A 12,978-nucleotide genomic window follows, 5' to 3' on the forward strand; every position below is an offset into this window, starting at 1 on the left:
CCTGGTCTTGGGTAAGGGGCCTTGGGGCGGCCAAGAGGCTCAGGGCCTCTTGGGAGATGTAGTCCCTCTTCTGCCCTGGCCACTACTGACAATAATGTCTTTTCTCCCTCCCGACCTCTCCAGGACCCCTTCACCTAGAAATCTCAGGCATCGCTCCTGGAAAATCACAGGGAGAAGTGAGGGCCGGGGAGGCGTTGTGGAAGGTGCTAGAAATTGTACAGGGGTGCAGAGGCTACAAAGACCCAAAATGGGACAATCCTGGCCACCACAGGGACATGGGGACCACAGGACAAGGGACTAAGATTCTGCGGGGGATGGGGACAAGTAGCTCTACATAGAGAAGTAGCTGCCAAGAAAGACAAAGGAATGTCTGGGTAGGGGGTGAGTGCTTAACAATTGAGAGGATATGGAAACTCTTCTTGCAGGAGGGGGCCCTTGAGGTGGGCTTTGAATAGAGCCAGAAGGTGAAGAGGAAGAACATTCCAGGCATGGGGGGTGGGGGGTGGGGGCAGAGGCAAAGGCAGGATGGTGGGAAACATCCAGGAGGCCAGTTTGGAATGGGATCATGAAGCTCTGGGTTTGTGTCCCTGGAAACTTAGAATGGAAAAGTGGGTTCTCCGAGTACTCAATTACTCTGGGAGCTAGCAGCAGGGCAGGAAGTCCAGAGAGTGATGGACAAGAGACCAAAGAACCTCTGGTCCAACTTGTCCTTGCACCAGAATTCCCTTACAACCTATACCAGGATAAGTCATCTAGGCTCCCCCAGGGTGGGGGCCAGAGCCCTCTCATCCCCATTCCTTTGCTGGCCAGCTCTGACATTATAGTCTTTTTGGGTTGAGCCCAAATCTACCACTTGGCTACTTTTACCGTTGCTCCTGGTTCTGCTCTTGAGATGCAAGCAGAAAAGTCAAGCCTCTAAGGGCCTCAGTTTTCTCTTTGGACTAGAAGCTCTCCAAAGGTCCTCGCCCAATCTAAATCTTTTCTCCTTAAACTGACTACCATTTCTATAGTCCTGGAGGTACAGGTGAAACAAAATGAAACAAAAACAAACAAAAAAAACCAAACGAAACAAAACAAAAATTCTGTGAGGTGCAAGTATAATCACATCCTCATTTTACATATGAGGAAACCAAGGCTCAGAAGGGAAGTGATTAGCACCTCATCATTCCCTCCCAGAATTCCCAGCTTCTTTCTATGTTCAGCATTGGGGCCCTCTCCTCCCTAAGACTTTTTCTGAGTCCTCTAAGTCTCAGTGCATTCTCTCCCTCTTGGAATTATTTTCCTCCCTATCTTTCCAGCCTCACCATTTCCTGGTCTCCTCCTCTCATTATCTCAGAATTTTTTTCAGTCCCTCCTCCTCCCTCCCATCAGTGCTGCAGTACTGCCTCACTACTGGCTAGCCCTGACTCTGATGCCTCAGCATGGAGTAAGAGATCAACAGATTCACAAGCATTTATTCTGTGGGCCCACTATGTGCCAGTCCCTGCCCCCACAGAGCTTCCTGGAAGAGGTCAGGCTTGATCTGAACTTTGAAGCCAACAAGGAATTCTAAGAGAGAAAGCATTCCAGGTCTTGGAGCATGACCAGCAAAGGGTTGGAATGGAGCACCTCTGCCTCAGGTAAGGAACAGAAGGGCCAATGTGGCTGTGATAAGCATTTAGATAACACCTACTATGTGCTAAGCACTTTACTACAGTCACTTCCTGGAATCCTTACAATCACCCTGGGAGGTAGGTGCTTTTATTATCCCTTTTTTAACAGATGGGAAAACTGAGGCAAATAGAGGTTCACATAGCTAGTATTTTCCCCAGGCCAGCAATCTTATGTGCCTGGGTTCCCCTTCAGCAGTACTGATCAGCTCACTTAGCCAGCTCAGCCTTTGGAGCAATGGTCCCTGGAACAGAAAGGGAACTAGTGTTGGCCACCTGGGGCTTGCCCCAGGCCCTGACCTCAAAGAGGCACACTTCCATTCCGGTTGGGTTGCTGGACTTGGTTCTCCTCTGGCAAATTCTGGATGCTGGACATGCCTTGCCATGTAGTTATCAGACCTGCCCTGGCCTGGAGACCTGCTGCACACAAATGGGACATTTGGGTTCCATGAGGGATTAGCAGGTGAGAGTGAGCCCCACCCTCACCCTGCCCAGCCCCATCCTCACTACTCCTTCCTTTCCATTTTACCTTCTCTTCATCCTTAAGCATTCCTTCCCTCACATTTCTCCCCTCCTCTGGGCGAGATAAGGCCTGTAAAGTGCTTAGCATAGGACCTGGCATTTGATGAAGGTATGTACCCCACTGCACTGTGGGGCTCAGAGAAACTTCAGTGCTTCTTTCTGGGCCCCTGACCACAGGGCAAGGAGAGGTTGGCGTGGCCACTTCTGAGCCTCCCTCTGCCACCTTGGCTCAGCAAACACTTCTCCCTAACCTTCCCTCCATCATGCTCAGGTCCTGGTTGGCGTCAACCCTCCCTCCTGTGTACAGTGTCTGAGGTGAAGCCAACACTCCCTAGCTGTGTGACCATGGGCAAGACACTTGGAGCCTTGATTTTCTCATCTGGAAAAATGGAGACAGTAGCACCTGTATTCCTACAAGGCTGTGGTGAGGAAATCACTTTGTAAAATATGAAGCCTTTCCTATGACCAGGCCTTTGGCAGGCTGTGACAGGCCACTGCAGGGTGTGGATGCCTGGACCTCGAAGGAAACCTGACCACTAAAGTCCCCAGACCCAGGACATTTCTCTCTGGCTCCAGTTCTAATCCATTCAAGAGACATTTATGAAATGGCGCTCTCTTTTCCAGGAGACTTGAAAGAGCCAGACCTGGGCTCATGGAGGCATCCCCCAAAGTGGAACCCACCAGGTGCCCAGGAATCAGACCCAACTCCCCATCCTCCTTGCTGGCTTGTCTTCAGGCTCCTCCAGCAGCTTCTCCACTCCTGCCAATGGACACACCTGTGTTTCCCCCATCCTTCAGAAACCTTCCCTGATCCAAGCATCCTCACAAGCTTATCACCAGAGATCTCGCCTCTTTCCTGGCTAAATCCTGGAGAAGGCTGTGGTGCCTCCATGTTCTCTCCCCTCACAATCTGCCTTTTGACTTTATCGTTCCACTGGAACTGCCCCCCCTCCCAAGCTACCAGTGCTCTCATAATTAGCAAATTCAATCTGGCTTCATCTTTCTTCACCCATTGGTAGACTTTGATGATGCCAGATTTTAACACCTTCTCATTCTCTTCTCTCTGTCTCTCTCCCCCCTCTCCTCACCCCCTCTGGTTCTCCTCCTACCTCTCTGACAACTCCTCCTCAAAGTCTTTTGCTGGATCATCATCCCTGTCACACCTATTAACCAAATGCGTCCCCCCAAAAAAATGTCCTGGGCTGTCTTCTCTTCCCCCTCTATCCCCTCTCCCTTGGGGATCTCAACAACTCCCATGGATCCAACGATCATCTCTATGCATCTACTTCTTCAGCCCTAACCTCTTTCTTGCCCTCCACTCTCTCATTTCCGAATGCCTTTGAGACGTCTCAAACCAGGTGTCCTACAGGCATCTCAGACTCAGTGAGTCTAAAACAGAACAACAAAAATGAGATGGTAATTGTAAAACGCTGGGGCAAAAGACCTGGCACACAGTAGGTGCTTAATACCTGCTTTGTTGGTTGATTGATTAATTTGAAGATGTGGAGAGTTCTCACCACTGGGGCTAGCCCCTTCCCCTTTCTAGGCCTCAGTTTCTCTATCTGTCAAGTGAGAGGATCATAGAATCATAGACAGCTGGAAATGACCTTAGAGGTCACCAGGTCCAGACCCCTAAGTTTTACACATAAGGCATTGAGTTTGAGAGAAGGTAGAAGATATGGCCAAGGTCACACAGGTAACCCAGTGGCCTCACTGGGATTAGAATCCAGGTTCTTTACTCCTAAGCCAACCCTCTTTCCACTGTGCCAGGAGATCAAGTGTGTGTAATGCTGAGCCAGCTCGAAGGTGCTGGATGTGGTGGGACCAGATGCTCCCAGCCCCAGATCTCCAGACTGGACAGTGCAGGGGAGCAGGGCTAGGGAGGGCTCCTTCCTTAGGCAGTCACACGAGGGCGCCAGAGACCAGGAGGGAGGGTGGAGAAGCAGGGGTAGATGTTTCCATAGAACTATGCTTCCAACCCCTGGCCCTACCCTTTAGCAACCAACAGAGGGCAGCAGATGCCCCTGAATCTGATGGTTCATTCATTCACCCTCCAGGATCAGTGGAGATACAAATGCCAAGCCCATCTGTACAGGGCTCTGGAGAGGTTTGCAGCTGAAGCCTCCCTGCCTCTCTTAGCTTGTTGAAAGGCCAGAGCAAAAACGTCTTCCTCCAGGGAGCCCTCCAGGATTCCTCCCAGCCCAGGAGGCCCTTCCCAGTGACTGCTTGCAGGTCTGCAGCCCTATCTGGGCTGGTGTGAGCTCCAGCTGGCCCCAAGGACCCTTAACAGCCTTGGCATGACCCCTTACACCCAGCTGAGGGCCCTGCTGATGCAGGCAGTACCCTCCACATTTGTGGGACAAATGAATGGCACTTACTGGGGAAGGGGCTGGCTTGGGAGTTAGGGGGTCTGGGATTCAAATCCTACCTCTGTTGCAGTCATTCCACCTCTGAACCTGTTTCCTCACCTGTAAAATGGGAATAAGAACAGCACTGACTTCACAGGGTTGTTGTGAAAACCAAATGAGACAATAATTATTGGAAAAAAAAAAGAAAAGAAAAGTTTAACAGTGCCTGGCACATAGTAGGTGCTTTGTAACACTTGTTCCCTCCAAGTCTAACATTCTTTCAACCAAAACAGCCTATATTTTTAATTCTATTTTAGTTGTTTGGGTTCCTAGGCGCCCCCCCGCCCAGCCCTGACATCCCCTGTTCTAAGGTCCCTTCCAGTCCTGACATTCCCCATTCATCTTCAGGTATCTCTTCCTCAGAGGTTCTGGTGTGAGGGTCTCAGAGGCTTGGGAAAGGAGGAGAGCCCAGTGGAGCTGAGATTTAGGGAGTCCAAAAAGTCCAGAGGGCTTCCCATTATGCCATTCAGTTTTGCAGCTAGTTCAGTGTTGATACCTTGTGGATACCTTGAAAAGTGATTGACTTTTTAAGGACCTTGGGTTTCCTGGTGATTGGAAGATGAGATGCCATAGCTAATCTGGACATGGACTTGGTGGGAACAGTGTTAGGTAGGAACTGAACTGAGTTTCAAGCCTGGTCACCCAGAGACTGAGGGTCCTCCCTCCACTCAGAATGTTACCTTCCTCCCTGGGAAGGTGACCTCACCTGGCCTGAGTCTGCCCCAGCCCTGCCTCTGATGGACAGGCATGTCCCAAAGGTGTTGGAAGGGAAAGTTTGTATGTTGTTTATTGCTCTGTCCTTAAACCAATGGAAGGTGCACAGCCAGTGGAGGCTTGAGCCAACAGTGTTAAGAATGAAGGATGGGATGAGTTCTGCTTTGGACTGGAGGTTGTCGTCTATGTCTCAACCACTGAGGAAATCATCAACCACAGGCATGGGGGTTGGGGGGACTCCAGTCCGTACACAGAGCTTTGGATTGTGAAAATGGAAATCATCCCTCCTGCCCTTGGGAGGAGATAGGTAGCAAGTGACAGATAGGGACAACTTGGGGGAGAAGCGGCAGGGTGAGGGGCCAGCCCAAAGCAAGTGTTTAGATTAGAGGGTTCAGCACAGGAAGGGGGCTTGGGGTTCCTCTCTGCCAACCTGCTCAGTTCACAGGTAACAGTATTACCTGCCATTTGCTTCTAATCATGGGTAGGGAAGACCTCGAGTATGGAGAGGCTACCTCTGCTGGAGGTTCACAGGGAGGCCAGGCAGATCAAGTCTCCTCTGCCCTCACCCTTCTCCAAGGGAGATTTTCTTTTCTGCCAGGGGGTTGGGGCTGGAGGCTGCTTCTCTGTTGTCTTCAGAGAAAAGGTACAGGGCCAGAATGATACCTCTCTGATCCTTAGTCCAGGGGATGTGAGCGGGTCCAGTCTCACTTCAGGTCACTGTCAGGCCCTAAGCCTGTGTCCAAGGTTTGACTTACTTCCCACCAAATGCTAATTCCACAAGAAACATGCATGGCCCATTTGTCCAAATCAGTCACAAACCAGAGATCAGATAGAGTGTACATGGGAGGACAGATGCCCAACAATGCAGAGTGAAAGTGCTCTCCCACTGGGAGCTAGATGGTTTAGTGTCTGCCCTGAAAGAGCTGACATTCTAACTGGGGAAAGTTTCAGCCACAAGTCCTGGGAAGGTCCCAGGGTCCTCAGGGGCAGCAGCAGAGGAGGTGGGCAGACTCCTTCCTTTAGGTCATTTGCAATGATCACATTACAGTAGTTTCTGATGTTCAACCACCTGCGGTGGCCGAGGACATTGGCAGCCAGGACTTAGCAGGGGCAGGTCCAGGCTGCTCCATAGACACTGCCCAGGGCTGGGCTCTGGCACTCCCATGGCTCCTGGGCTGTCTCCATCAGGGTCTGAGGGGAGATGGGGGTCAGGGTACTGGTTTGACCCTCCCACATGGCACACACCTCCGCTTGTGTCTCCCTCAGGCTTCCTAGTGACTTTACCCACTCTGTGTGTTGTAGCTGGTAGGGATGCCTGGCCCTTTTCCCTCAGGAACCACACCCCCAGAGGATGCTGACCACTCCCTTCTCCTGGATGGTTTTTCTTCCATCTCAAGATTACTCTACGGTCAAGTTGGCACTCCGTGGCTCCTGCTAGGAAGGTCAGTCACCAATAAGGACTCCAGTGGGCTCTCAGAACTCCCAGAGCTGCCTAGAAATAGTTATTCACCTAAGATCAGAAGAAAACAAAGACAAAGGAGCAGGGGCATCCTGGACACATGCTTGGAGGAAGTGACCATCTGCCCCTTCCCCACTCAGTAGACTCTCAAGGAGAGACAGGGAGACAGGTAAGTCCCACCTTGGGCTTGGACACTCAGTTCTAGCTTAGTGCTCCTTTGTCACCAATCCTTCCAGCTCACACCCAATGGCGAGACTTTCTGACATCACAGTGTCAACTGAGTCATCACAACTGGCTCCCAAAGGTCCATGTGGATTAGCAGCAGATGGAGAGCACAAGTGTGCTGTAAGGACTGGGTCTTATGTCCGTCCCACATATATACAGGATGCACTGGAGATAACCAATTATGGAGGGAAGACCACCCCCACCCCCGCATGAAGAGGGGCAGACCTGAAGTTAGGGAGGCCTGGATTCAAGGGACTTCTCTCTCACTTACTCTCCGTATGGATGACTCACTCACCCTCAGTTTCCCCATCTATAAAAGGGAAACAAGGAGAGCTGCCCCAGGGTCATTGTGCAGACTAACAGATATTATCCAAACCTTGTGCCAACATCAAGGTATTCTATCTAAGTCAGTTTTCCCAGTTCCTACAACACTGTGGTACCCGTCTCTGTTTCTCATCCTACCTTATAAGCTTTTCCTCAGAACTGAATAACTTAAAATTCTTTCCCTTTAAAGGACAAAGACGATCTCTTTCCTCTAGCTAGGGCAAAACTGGGCATCGCGCTGGCTGGTAGACAGCCCCAGTAGCACATCGCTCTTCCACTCACAAGCCTTCCAGGGCTCCCTATCGCCCCTAAGGTCCAACACAAAGTCATCAGCATGGCATTTTGGGCCCTCCACAGTCTGGTTCCCCGCTACCTTTTCCAATATCTCGAGTAACTCCCTTTTTATGTCAGAGCTAGATGTGTTGCCCCCTGATCTCAGCACCCCTTCTTCCCCTTCCGGGTAGTTCCACAGACCAGGTTCCTCTTGTTCTCTGCCTGAAGGTAAACTCATATCCACAAAAGCACCGCTGTAGGCTAAGAAGTACCTGTGGCTTCTGATTCCTCTAGAATAAATTACCAAGGCTTTGGTTTGGCACTTAAAGTTCTTCATAACCTGCCTCCCCCAGCCTATTTTTCTGAACAGTCTCTCCTTATTCAGAAAGCAAATGCAGATTTCTGCATTCTTGAAAAGGATCAGTGGGGTTACCAGTGGTGTAAACCTGGAACCCTGCTACCAGGAAGGCTGGCAGATCTCAAGCTTGGGGGTTCGGAGCTGCATTGGGTGTCCACACCAAATTTGGCATTGATTTGATGAGCCCCTGTATTAGGCAGGGGTGGGGGCAGAGAAGTGGTCCCAGAGTGCCCAAGGAGGACCTAAAACTGCCCCAGGTGAGTAAAGGAGCTGATCAAAGATCAATAGTGGGATCAAGCCCTTGAGTCACCCCCTACCAGCTCCAGCTGCTAAAATGGAGAGATACAGCATTTTAAAACAAACAAACAGAGGATTAGCCCTATCCTAAAGTGAAATGGGTTGCTTCAGGAGGTAGTGAGCTCCTTGTCTCTCCAGGGAGGATCCTGAACCTGGAGGGTCCAGCCCCAGGATGGACTAGAGGTCTTCTGAGGTCAGACCCTTGCAGATTGGGCTATGATGGCATCCCCCAAATCCTCAGTGCTCTTGTGTGCCTTCCCTGCCTTTCCTTTCCTGGGTGGGACTGGTCAGCTTTCCCCAGGGCCCCAGCCAAGCCCCAGAATTCTGGGGAAAGTTTTCAAATGAGCTAATGTGTGCCTAAGAGCCCAGCAAACTAGGAGGTGTCACCCCAACAGGAGGAACTATTATTATCTTTAAGGGGGCTCCTGCTGTCTCCAATTAATAGGCCAGATGGCTTCCCACCCACCCTAAGCTGGCCTGCCTGAACAACTGGGGGATAGGCGCCCCGTCTGGTATTCTAATTATCAACGTTGCCTGGGCTCAGAGGAAGCCGGGATGAAGCTTCCCCTCCCCAGCTAGGGGCCTGCAGGCCCAAGCCCCTTCAGGCGCCGACTAGTCTCCAGCTCCACCCTCAGCTGAGTATAGGCCAGGCTCCAAAGAGGGGGTCAGGGGGTGACTTAGGGAGGGGTGGCCTTGGTTTGAAAACATTTATTTATAGACTCGTGAGATTTAGAGCTCAAGGGAGAATCTGACCCGAGTGGTCAGTCTTTCCTTGGCCCTGACTCATTCTATCATTCTCCTCTGCCTGTCTGCTCCCATGCACTTCTCACAGAAGACCTTCACATTCTTTGCACCATCATCTATCCTCTCCTCTTTCTTTTGACCCGGGATTAGGAAAAGACAGCCCCTGTGCTCATCAGTCAGCCGCAACACTCTACTCATGCCCTCCATTTCAACCTGCCTGCCTCCTACAGAAGTTGGCCCTTGGAATCCCTAACCATCCAGCTTTCTTTACCGATTGCCTTGGTTCCTCCTGGCCACAAACCTGCTTAGATCTCCAGCCTTCCCTTACATCCCCTCCCTTCTTTCACAGCAGGCCTCTTAGACAAAGCTCTTCCATTTCTCATCCCCCACTTTCTTCTCAATCCTTTGTCATCTATCTCATGGGGCTAACTGAAAGCTCTCTGCTGGGTCCTCAATTTTTGATTCGTTCACTGCTGAATCTGCTGGCCTTTCCACTGAACAGTGACTGACACCCAGCCCTGCATTCTGCTCTCCTAACTGTCCCCTCACTCTTCCTATTCTGGCTTTGCAGGATCACTCCAGGACCCTTGTGAGTGGGGCTTGGACTCTCCCCTCTCTTCACATTGGCTTGAACTCATTAGTTCCTAGGGATTCAACCAACTTCTCTACTCAAATGATTCCTGAATCCACATCTCCATGCCATCTGCTTCATGAGCATCTCAAACCAATGTTTCCCGGACAGAATTCACTATTTCCAGCCCCACCTCTCCAGCTGTGGTGGAGGATGCCACCCCTCTGGTAGTCCTCCAGGTTTGTCAGCTCCGAGGGAACCTCAATCCTGACTTGTACTCTCTGCCCCCAGCCCCCACATCCCATTGGTTGCTGTCTCATCTTTTGCAGCCCCACAATGTCTCTGCCTTGTCCCCTTGCACCATCACCACCCCAACTTCAGCCCCCATCCTCTGGTCCACCCCTGACTCAACTGCCCATTGTATACTCCCAAAGCCTCCCTCTATCCCTCCCCTTCCCCCCCCCATCGTTAAGTTTTCTTGAACATTTCTTTTTTATTATTTTTCATTTTATTTATTTTCAGTGTTCTACAATCACTACCACATAACTTAGATTTTTTTCCCCTCCCTCCCCTTCCTTCCCCCCTACCTCCCACTTCCCCAAGACGGAATACAGTTTTATATAGGTTCTACACATACATTCCTATTAAATACATTTTCACCATAGTCATGTTGCATAGAAGAATTAAAATGAATGGGAGAAATCATATAACAAACCAAAATGTAATACAAAAGAAAATGATCTGCTACATTCTGCGATTGAATTCCATAGTTCTTTCTCTGGTGTGGAAGGCATTTTGCCTTGGGCATCCCCTTGATTTCCAGTTTTTGGCCACCACAAAGAGAGCTGCTATAAATATTGTTGTACATGTGGGACCCTTTCCCATTTTTATGGTCTCTTGGGGATACAGTCCTAGAAGCGATATTCATGAATCAAAGGGTATGCACACTTTTGTAGCCCTTTGGGCATAGTTCCACATTGCTCTCCGGAATGGTTAGATCAGCTCACAGCTCCACCAACAATGAATTAGTGTTCCAACTCTCCCACATCTTCTCCAACATTTATCATCTTCCTGTTTTGTCATGTTAGCCAATCTGATATGTGTGATGGGGTATCTCAAAGTTGTTTTGATTTGCATCTCTCTAATCAATAGTGATTTAGAGCATTTTTTCATATGACTATATATGTATATATATATCTTTAATTTCTTCTTCTGAAAACTGCCTGTTCATATCCTTTGACCATTTATCAATTGGAGGATGACTTGTATTTTTGTACATTTGACAATGAGGCTCATTTCTAGAATATATAGAGAACTGACCCAAATGTATAATCATACCAGTCATTCCCCAATTGATAAATGGTCAAAGGATATGAACAGGCAATTTTTGGAAGAAGAAATTAAAGATATCTATAATCATATGAAAAAATGCTCTAAATCACTATTGGTTAGAGAGATGCAAATCAAAACAACTCTGAGGTACCACATCACACCTATAAGATTGGCAAACATGACAGAACAAGAAAATGATAAATGCTGGAGAGGATGTGGGAGAGTTGGAACACTAATTCATTGTTGGTGGAGCTGCGAGCGCATCCAACCATTCTGGAGAGCAATTTGGAACTATGCCCAAAGGGCTACAAAAATGTGCATACCCTTTGACCCAGCAATATCGCTACTAGGACTGTATCCCCAAGAGATCATAAAAATGGGAAAGGGTCCCACATGTACAAAAATATTTATAGCAGCACTCTTTGTAGTTGCCAAAAACTGGGAGTCAAGGGGATGTCCATCAATTGGGGAATGGCTGAATAAATTATGGTATATGAATGTAATGGAGTACTATTGTGCCATAAGAAATGATGAACAAGAAGACTTCAGAGAGGCCTGGAAGGACTTATATGACCTGATGCTGAGTGAAAGGAGCAGAACCAGGAGAACTTTGTGCACAGCAACGACCACAGTGTGTGAGAGTTTTTTCTGGTAGACTTGGAATTTTGTAATAACTCAAGAACTTCTTAAAAAAAAAATAATAAAATCCCAGTGGTGGTTCTCTAAGGCAAAATGCCTTCCACACTCAGAGAAAGAAATATGGAAGTCATTCGCAGAATGTAGCAGATCATGTTTGTGTATGTGCATGTTTTTGTGTATCATGTTTTGATTTGTTATATGATTTCTTCCATTTATTTTAGTCTGACTACACAGCATGACTGTAGTGAAAATGTACTCAATAGGAAAGTATATGTAGAACCTATACAGAACTGTATGCAGTCGTGGGGAGGGAGGGGGGTAGTAGGGGGTAGGTGTGGGGGGGATAAAATCTCAATTGTATGGCAGTGATTGTTAAACATTAAAAAATAATAAAAAATAAATAAATAAAAACCTGATTCTGCTAAAAAAATAAATAAATAAATGCTAAAAAAAAAAAAAGAAAAAAAAAAGAAACGAGGCCTTTACCACAGACACTAGTTGCAAAAATTCTTTCCCAGTTTTCTGCTTCCCTCCTAATCTTGGTTGCATTGGGTTTGGTTGTGCAAAAACTTTTCAGTTTAATATAATCAAAACTATCCATTTTGCACTTCATAATGCTTTCTATCTCTTGTTTATTCAAACATTCTTCCCGTCTCCATAAATCTGATACACTATTCCTTGCTCCCCTAATTTGTTTATAGTATCAATTTTTATAACTAGATCATGTACCCATTTGGACTTTATTCTTGTGTATGGTGTCAGGCATTGGTCAATGCCTAGTTTTCGCCACACTGGTATCCAGTTTTCCCAGCAATTTTTGTCAAACAGTGAGTTCTTATCCCAGAAGTTGGGGTCCTTGGGTTTATCAAACAGTAGATTGCTATATTCATTGACTACTGTGTCTTGAGTACCTAGCATATTCCACTGGTCTACTCTTCTGTTTCTTAGCCAATACCAAGTGGTTTTGATAATTGTTGCTTTATAAAACAATTTGAGATCTGGTAGAGCTAGGCCACCTTCCCTAGCATTTCTTTTTGTTAGTTCCCTTGATATTCTGGACCTTTTGTTCTTCCAGATGAATTTTGACATTATTCTTTCCAGCTCTAGAAAATAATTATCTGATAGTTTGATTGGTATGGCACTAAATAAGTAAATTAACTTAGGTAGAATCGTCACTTTTATTATCTTGAACATTTCAAACCCTTCACAGCAGCTGCCACCAACCTCTCCAAGTGAATTGTACATTACTTCCCTTCATGTGCCAACTGGCCTAATGATCCCTAAATAGGGCGGCTATCTTCCCTCTACATTCCTTGGCATGAGCTGACCCCCCCACTCCAAACACTCTCCCTCACCACCACCTCTGAGAGTCCCCCAAGCGATTAACGTCGTCTCCCCACCATCAGGAATATCTTTACTTTGTGTCCAGCCTTTATTTACTCTCTCTGCATACATTGTATCTG

The 12,978-nt window shown here is 48.0% G+C and overlaps 1 long non-coding RNA gene across 1 annotated transcript; it reads left to right on the forward strand.

Moving 5' to 3' along the window:
* Positions 1-536: 536 nt before the first annotated feature.
* Positions 537-8,335, forward strand: LOC140524507 (uncharacterized). Its single transcript, XR_011973740.1, has 3 exons — positions 537-1,619; positions 2,443-2,595; positions 2,796-8,335. It is a non-coding gene; the product is annotated as an uncharacterized lncRNA (long non-coding RNA).
* Positions 8,336-12,978: the final 4,643 nt, after the last annotated feature.

The sequence above is a fragment of the Notamacropus eugenii genome, chromosome 2 (genome assembly GCF_028372415.1).
Source record: "Notamacropus eugenii isolate mMacEug1 chromosome 2, mMacEug1.pri_v2, whole genome shotgun sequence".
Classification (NCBI taxonomy): Eukaryota; Metazoa; Chordata; class Mammalia; order Diprotodontia; family Macropodidae; genus Notamacropus; species Notamacropus eugenii.